We start from the raw sequence: 6,322 nt of genomic DNA, 5'->3' as shown, positions 1-6,322 counted from the left end.
GGCAGAGTCGTGGGCAAGGCAGGCTGTGGGGATCCAGGCCCGCCAGCCAGTGGCAGGGCTCGTCGAGTGGGAGAAAGGCCGGTACTTGGTGCACCGTCAGGGCCAGTTCTCGGTGTGCCTGAAAGGTGCCCAGATTCAGAGGAATGGTAAGCGTGCATTCATGGCTCTTTCCCACCTTAAAACTGCTCCTGAGGGTTAAAAGAGAAAAACGGGGGGAGTGCGTGTGATTTTGCAGACACATGACGAGAGAAGCCCAAATAGGAAACTGCAAGGAAGCCTCCTGATCCACCTCAGTAACAAATGCCCCTGAGACTGGGATGAGGGGCTCATGAGGGAGAGCCTGGAGCCCCTGCGAGGCCTTTCCTGGGTTCTCTGGCTTTGAAAGGATCGTGTTGGAACCCTGCAAAGATAAAAGGCAGCCTCACAGGCTGCGAGCCGGACCGTTAAACATTTCCACATGACCAAGTCCTCTCCTGGGGCCTGACCTGCCGGGAGCGCCCGGTCTGCAGATCCGAGGGCCCGGCCCCGGTCTGCCCGCTTCTCGGAGGAGTCGCCAGTGAGCTTTGAAAACGGCTTCAGAGCGTGTGCTGCAGGGGGAGCCCTGATGAAACGGGGCCGACCGCGCCGCGGTGCTGAGCCCAACTCTTCCTCAAACAGAGTCGGAGACAAAGCCTAGGGAGTTGGTACCTGTCGACAGCACGCTGCCCTCTGTCAGGTGTTCTCACCCTCCCGACTCGTTTCTAGGTACCACTTATTTATTGTGTTTGTATTTGGCCAGTCCTTGTAAGACTGCGTCTCCCGTTCTATAAGAAGCACTGAGACCTCTCTCCCAGTCCTGAGAGGTGGAAGGGGTTCCCTACTGGGGCTGGTTCTGAAAGAGGGAAAACAGGGATTTGATTTTCCACTAAATGGTTTTAACGAACTTTTCCTAGATCCTTTTACTCCCTCTAAAATATGTGCTTAGAGCCAGTCACTGACTAAAATAAATATTACTGAGTATTTTGATAAATCGCAGGATTTCTGCCGGTGTCACAAACATTACAGGCGATCGATAAATGAGGTTCTGCCTATCGCAGAAGGCAGAGCCCCTGAAGTCGTTGCAAAGCTTTCAGCAATCATTTCTATTTTTAAAAAACAGAAAATAGATCCCCCCAAACCATTGATATCATTTAAGTTGCTGGTGCTTTTGCTTTTAAGTGTTACTGATGATATTTTTCCAGAATTGTTTATTATGCTATTTAATTAAGACCTTCTATAACCGTCCAGAGAAAAGTACCACGCTCGGTCCTGCTACACATTGACAGTCTCAAGGGCAGGCTCCAGGGGGTCAGATTTCGCACATCCGGGGGAGCCGCAGCGGCAGTGTGGGGCTGAGACCCGTCGCAGACACTCGGGGCTCAGGAGCAGGACATCGCTCGGCCTGGTACAGGGGCAGGGCTCATGCCTCGTGAGAGACCCCAGAAAACTTCCAATGCCTTACTGTGTCCTCACTGTGGGAGACACCCTGCCTGACAGCCTGGTCCCTGCAAAGATGTCTGCCCACCTCAGCCCCTCCGGCTCCTCACCGTTTCCTGCTGGCAGCCTCCTGTGTGCCCCACAGCGGGGAAGCATCAGCAGTGGGCGGCCTGGCCTGCACTCAGTGAGGCTCTGCAGAGACCCTTGGAGTGAACGCTCCGCTCTGGAGCCTGGAGGGAGGCCCGCAGCTCTGGGGGTGTGTCCCCTTCCTGGCTCCAGCCTGCACATGTGCAGGTGAGAGTGTCAGGGACGGCCTCCACTAGACCTCTAGGGGAACGCCCGCTCCTGTGGGGTGGGCACTTCTGCTGTCTCCGTCTCACAGGTGAAGAGGGCTGTCAGGACACTGAGCCGTACCTGGCCTAAGTGCACCGACTGCTTCCTGACCTATGCGTCCTCTGCGGGGGTGCACCGACTACGGGCGGTCTCCCTCCTCGGGGCCTTGGGACACAGCTGGCCTTAGAGGGACCTTCCAGCACACGGGGCACTGCCCAGAGCCCGAGAGTGGGAAGGCTCTGCCGTCTACGTGAGCCCATCCGAGCCCTGCGAAGTGGTGCCCCTGCCCTGGGACGCTGAGCAGAGGTGCGTAGAGGATTCTTATGCCAGGAGGTACCCCAGCCAGCGGGGAGCGGTGAGGGCACCCTCCTGACTTTGCAGGGCCCTAGGCCCCAAGCCTGGGTGTGAAAGTGAGACTGCTAGGGTGACTGGGCCGAAGAGCCTCCTGGGAGGAAGGGGACACTTCCTCGGGCTTCCATGGGTGAGCTGAGCGGTTCCTCGGCAGGAATCCTGCCCAGGAAGGCCCTGGCCCAGCCCGGCCTGCAGACTGCACTGGGAGGGGTTGATTCCAGAGTCCTGACGCACACTCAGGCCATGCAGCGAGGGTCCCGAGCCCGCGGCCGCTCTGGGAGGTGGGCCTGTGCAACCCCGACTGGTCCTCTCTCAGCGAAGCCAGGGAGAGCATGGTGGCATTAAGTCGCCTAAAAAGACCCAGAGAAGAAATTCTCTGTCCCGAAACTGCATCATTAAAGCTTCCCTTAAGCTTAGCTTTTCCTGATCATGTTAAAAATATATCTAACACCCAGTAATAAATATAAAATACGCGATTGTCGAACAAACAAGAAAACAGGTGAACCTGCGTCCAGCCATCCCTCAGGGCACACCTCCATGCCCCCGCTCGGAGGCGACCTCCCTGTGGCCTCTTCCGGGATGGCGGAGGACTCAGGTCAGCTCTGTCCTGTCGCTGTAATCCAAAGCAGGCTTCAGAGGCTCCCTCGGGCTCAGGGCCACACCGCTGCCGTGGCTGCGGAGCAAGGGTAAGTCTGGCCAAGCACTGGCGTGTGGCCGCGCTAACGCATTCCGTTTCTAAATGACACTTACTTACACACTTAAAACCAGGGGAGGAGGCGGCCATGTAGGCTTTACCTCCTCCCAAATGAAGATGCGGTTTTGATGGAAAATGTGATTTAAATCCTCCCGACGCCGCACCCCGCGCCTCGGCCCCTCCGCAGAGCTTCACAGGAGCCGGGCGAGTGCCGAGACGCAGGAGGGGCTGCCTCCCAGTCAGTCAGGCAGACAGAGACAAAGCGCCCCGTGACACGGGTTAAAAGAGACCTGTTACTATGACAACAGATAGGGTCAGATAACAAAATGAACAGCCACTTTTGATCTTCAAAAATTTCTTTTTCCTTTGCTCTCGCCCCTGTTATCTGGGCCACTCCATCAAACACCTAGCAGATAACTCCGCTGAAAACCCAATCGACCTTCGAGAAAACCCAGACAAGTGGGAAGTGCACGGGGAGGCGGAGGTGCGTCCGGGACGTGGGCCTGCGAACGCAGGAGCCCACACAGCCGGTCGCTGCAAAGCACGGGGCAGGGCCCGGAGGGTCTCCAGAAGTGCACAGCGCGTGCCTAACGGTCGGGGGACAGGACGGAGAGCGGCACTGAGTGGAGGCCGTCGCGGCACGCGGAGCTCAGTCTTCCACGTCAGACTCGCCATCACTGCGTTTTGGAGTAGTTAGTATAGAAAGATTTGACATAAATTGACCAGAAAATAAAACGGCGTGCGTGGAACTGAGAAGGAGAGGGGTCCAGAGGCTTCTTGCTTATTCAGGAATATTTACAGGCGAGTAACCAAAAGCTCACACACAGATGAGCAAGAAGACGCAGAAAGCTTCGAAACCGTTTTGTCTGTGCTTAACCCCCGAGAAATGTCGCTAAAAGCCAGCGATAAGCCGGACTCCTCAGTCTACGTGGCCCTGTCGTGCTCTGCGATGACAGATGGCCCGGTGATGTCGCAGGTCTTTCTCCGAGAGCAGGACGGGAATACTCAGTAGTCGTTCACACCGCCTGCATTTTCTCCTGATGGCTGGCAGCACGCTTGGTCATGAAGACACTCGCCCCAAGTGAACAAGGTGGTGACCCGGACACGGCAGTCTGGCCCGCAGGGAGGCTCAGGTCTGGACGGTTGTCCCGGTGGCACTCAGAGCCATGTAGGGGATGGGGGAATTTGTCCTCTGGTTCATCAGATCCTGGAGTCAGCCTCCAACACTGAGCCCGCTGTCCCTGCTGAGAGCCAAGGAGAGGCACCTCGGCACCGCGGCCACGCAGCCCTGCCAGCCTCGCACTGTCGTTCTCAAAGTGCTCGGTGCACCGCTAAGGCCAGGCGTGTTATCAATATTTTATTTTAAGAAAACAGGAAACCACTCTCAATCATATCTTTGATTCAAAACCTCTTTAAAAGCAAAATCCCATTGGTCTCCAAGTAAACGGTTTCCTGTAAGTGGTAATTTTGCAGGAAAGGTGGCTGTGGAGGCTGCGGAGCTGGGCGGGCAGGGCTCAGAGTGCTGGCCAGGCCCGCCCAGGCCCACCCAGGCCCGCCCAGGCCCGCGGACTCCACTCTGCCAGCTGGACTTGAAAGAGCAGCAAGAAGTGTTCAGTTCAGCTGGAGTCTGGTGCAGGGTCACCTTGGAAGTGACTCTAAATTTCCAAGTTCGCAGTAATGAAAACTTAGGGTACGGCGATGTGCAGGAGCTGATGAAACGCACTGAAATTGGAGGGGCTTTCTTTTGAGCTCACACGGAAATCAGAATTTATAATCCCTGACCGTAGGAGCAAAATGTCTCCCAACTACAGTACAAAACAAGATGAAAACCATAATTATTTTTTGTTTTGTTTATTTTTGATTGATGGACAAGAATGGCATGTATTCATGGTGCACAATGTGATTTTTTAAATTATTTATTTATTTATTTGTTTATTTATTTTAAAGAGAGATTTTTGTTATTGGGCATGTGCACTCACCAGAGACAGAAAGTGAAAAATTTTCTTCCAGAGGGCATGTCCATGTTGCAATCCCTTCTCCTCCATTCTCCTCTTGGGACTTTGGGCCCACACACACATATGCAGCTAGTGTGAGCTTTAAGCCACCGGGTCTGGGACTTGAATTGCAGTTGACTACGTGGGAGTCCAGTGATGTAACCATTACGCCACCTGCGGGTCCCCACAATGTGATCTTTGATTCGTGCCTCTGCCGCAGGCTGATCAAGTTCAGTTGATCGACATGCATCACTGTAAGCATTTGCCGTGTCTTCGCAGTGGGGACATTAAGAACTGTCTCCTTTAGCCGTTTTGCAATGCACACACACACAGACACGTATACATGAGAGCAGGGAGGGAGAGCTTAGGAAGTCGCTGTTACAGGATGGGGTCTCACCAAGCTGCAGCCCTTGTTCTGGGCTCCAGGCCGCGGGCCCACAGGGTGCGTCCCAATGCGTAGCTATGTGGGCTGAACTGGACCCAGACGCCCCCATGCTTCAGCCACACCCAGCGGCGCCTCCCGCTTATACCACTGTGGCCGTGCCTGAAGTAGGTGATTGCTGTTGTTTTTAATCACTGTTAAGACCTGTGCATTTGCCAGAGACAGAGAGAGACCGAGAGAAAGTGAGATCACCCCCCAGGGGGATGGCCATGCCGTAATTCCTTCTCCTCCACTCTAGGAATCTGGGGCACCCGCCCGCATGTGCCTGGGGTGTGCTCCAGGCCGGTGAGCCCAGGACTTAAGCCGCACCGTCAGCCATGTGGGACCCAGCACCGTAACCACCACACCCGGCTGGTCCGGCTGAGGCCTACTGGACTCAGAGCAGAGGAGAGAAAACGAACCTTAATTACTAAGTGGACATTCCCCGAATATTTTTCGAGATGTGCTAGAAAGTATTTCATGTATAAGATATATTTTGGGTTGTCCTTGGGCAACTTTTTAAAGAAGAGGTTTAGGGAACCAGCAGTTAGCGTAGTGGCTGGACTCCCATGTACTCGAGGGTTCACGAACCGTACCCAGTGGCTTAAACTCACGCCGGGCGTGTGTGTGTGCGTGCTCAAGATCCCTAGAGGAGAAAGGAGGAGAAGGGATTGCAGCGTGGCCATCCCCCGGGGGGTGATTTCTCGCTTTCTGTCTCTGTCTCTGTCTGTCTGGCAAGCGCAGAGCCCTGTAGCGAACCCTCTCCAAAGAAGAAGAAGAAGAAGAAGAAGGAGAAGAAGGAGAAGAAGGAGAAGAAGGAGAAGAAGGAGAAGAAGGAGAAGAAGGAGAAGAAGGAGAAGAAGGAGAAGAAGGAGAAGAAGGAGAAGAAGGAGAAGAAGGAGAAGAAGGAGAAGAAGGAGAAGAAGGAGAAGAAGGAGAAGAAGGAGAAGAAGGAGAAGAAGGAGAAGAAGGAGAAGAAGGAGAAGAAGGAGAAGAAGGAGAAGAAGGAGAAGAAGGAGAAGAAGGAGAAGAAGGAGAAGAAGGAGAAGAAGAAGAAGAAGAAGAAGAAGAAGA

The sequence above is a fragment of the Tupaia chinensis genome, unplaced genomic scaffold, assembly GCF_000334495.1.
Source record: "Tupaia chinensis unplaced genomic scaffold, TupChi_1.0 Scaffold146386_1, whole genome shotgun sequence".
Taxonomy (NCBI): Eukaryota; Metazoa; Chordata; class Mammalia; order Scandentia; family Tupaiidae; genus Tupaia; species Tupaia belangeri.
The sequence above is the reverse complement of the archived record's forward strand: the minus strand, read 5'-3'. Positions refer to the sequence as shown.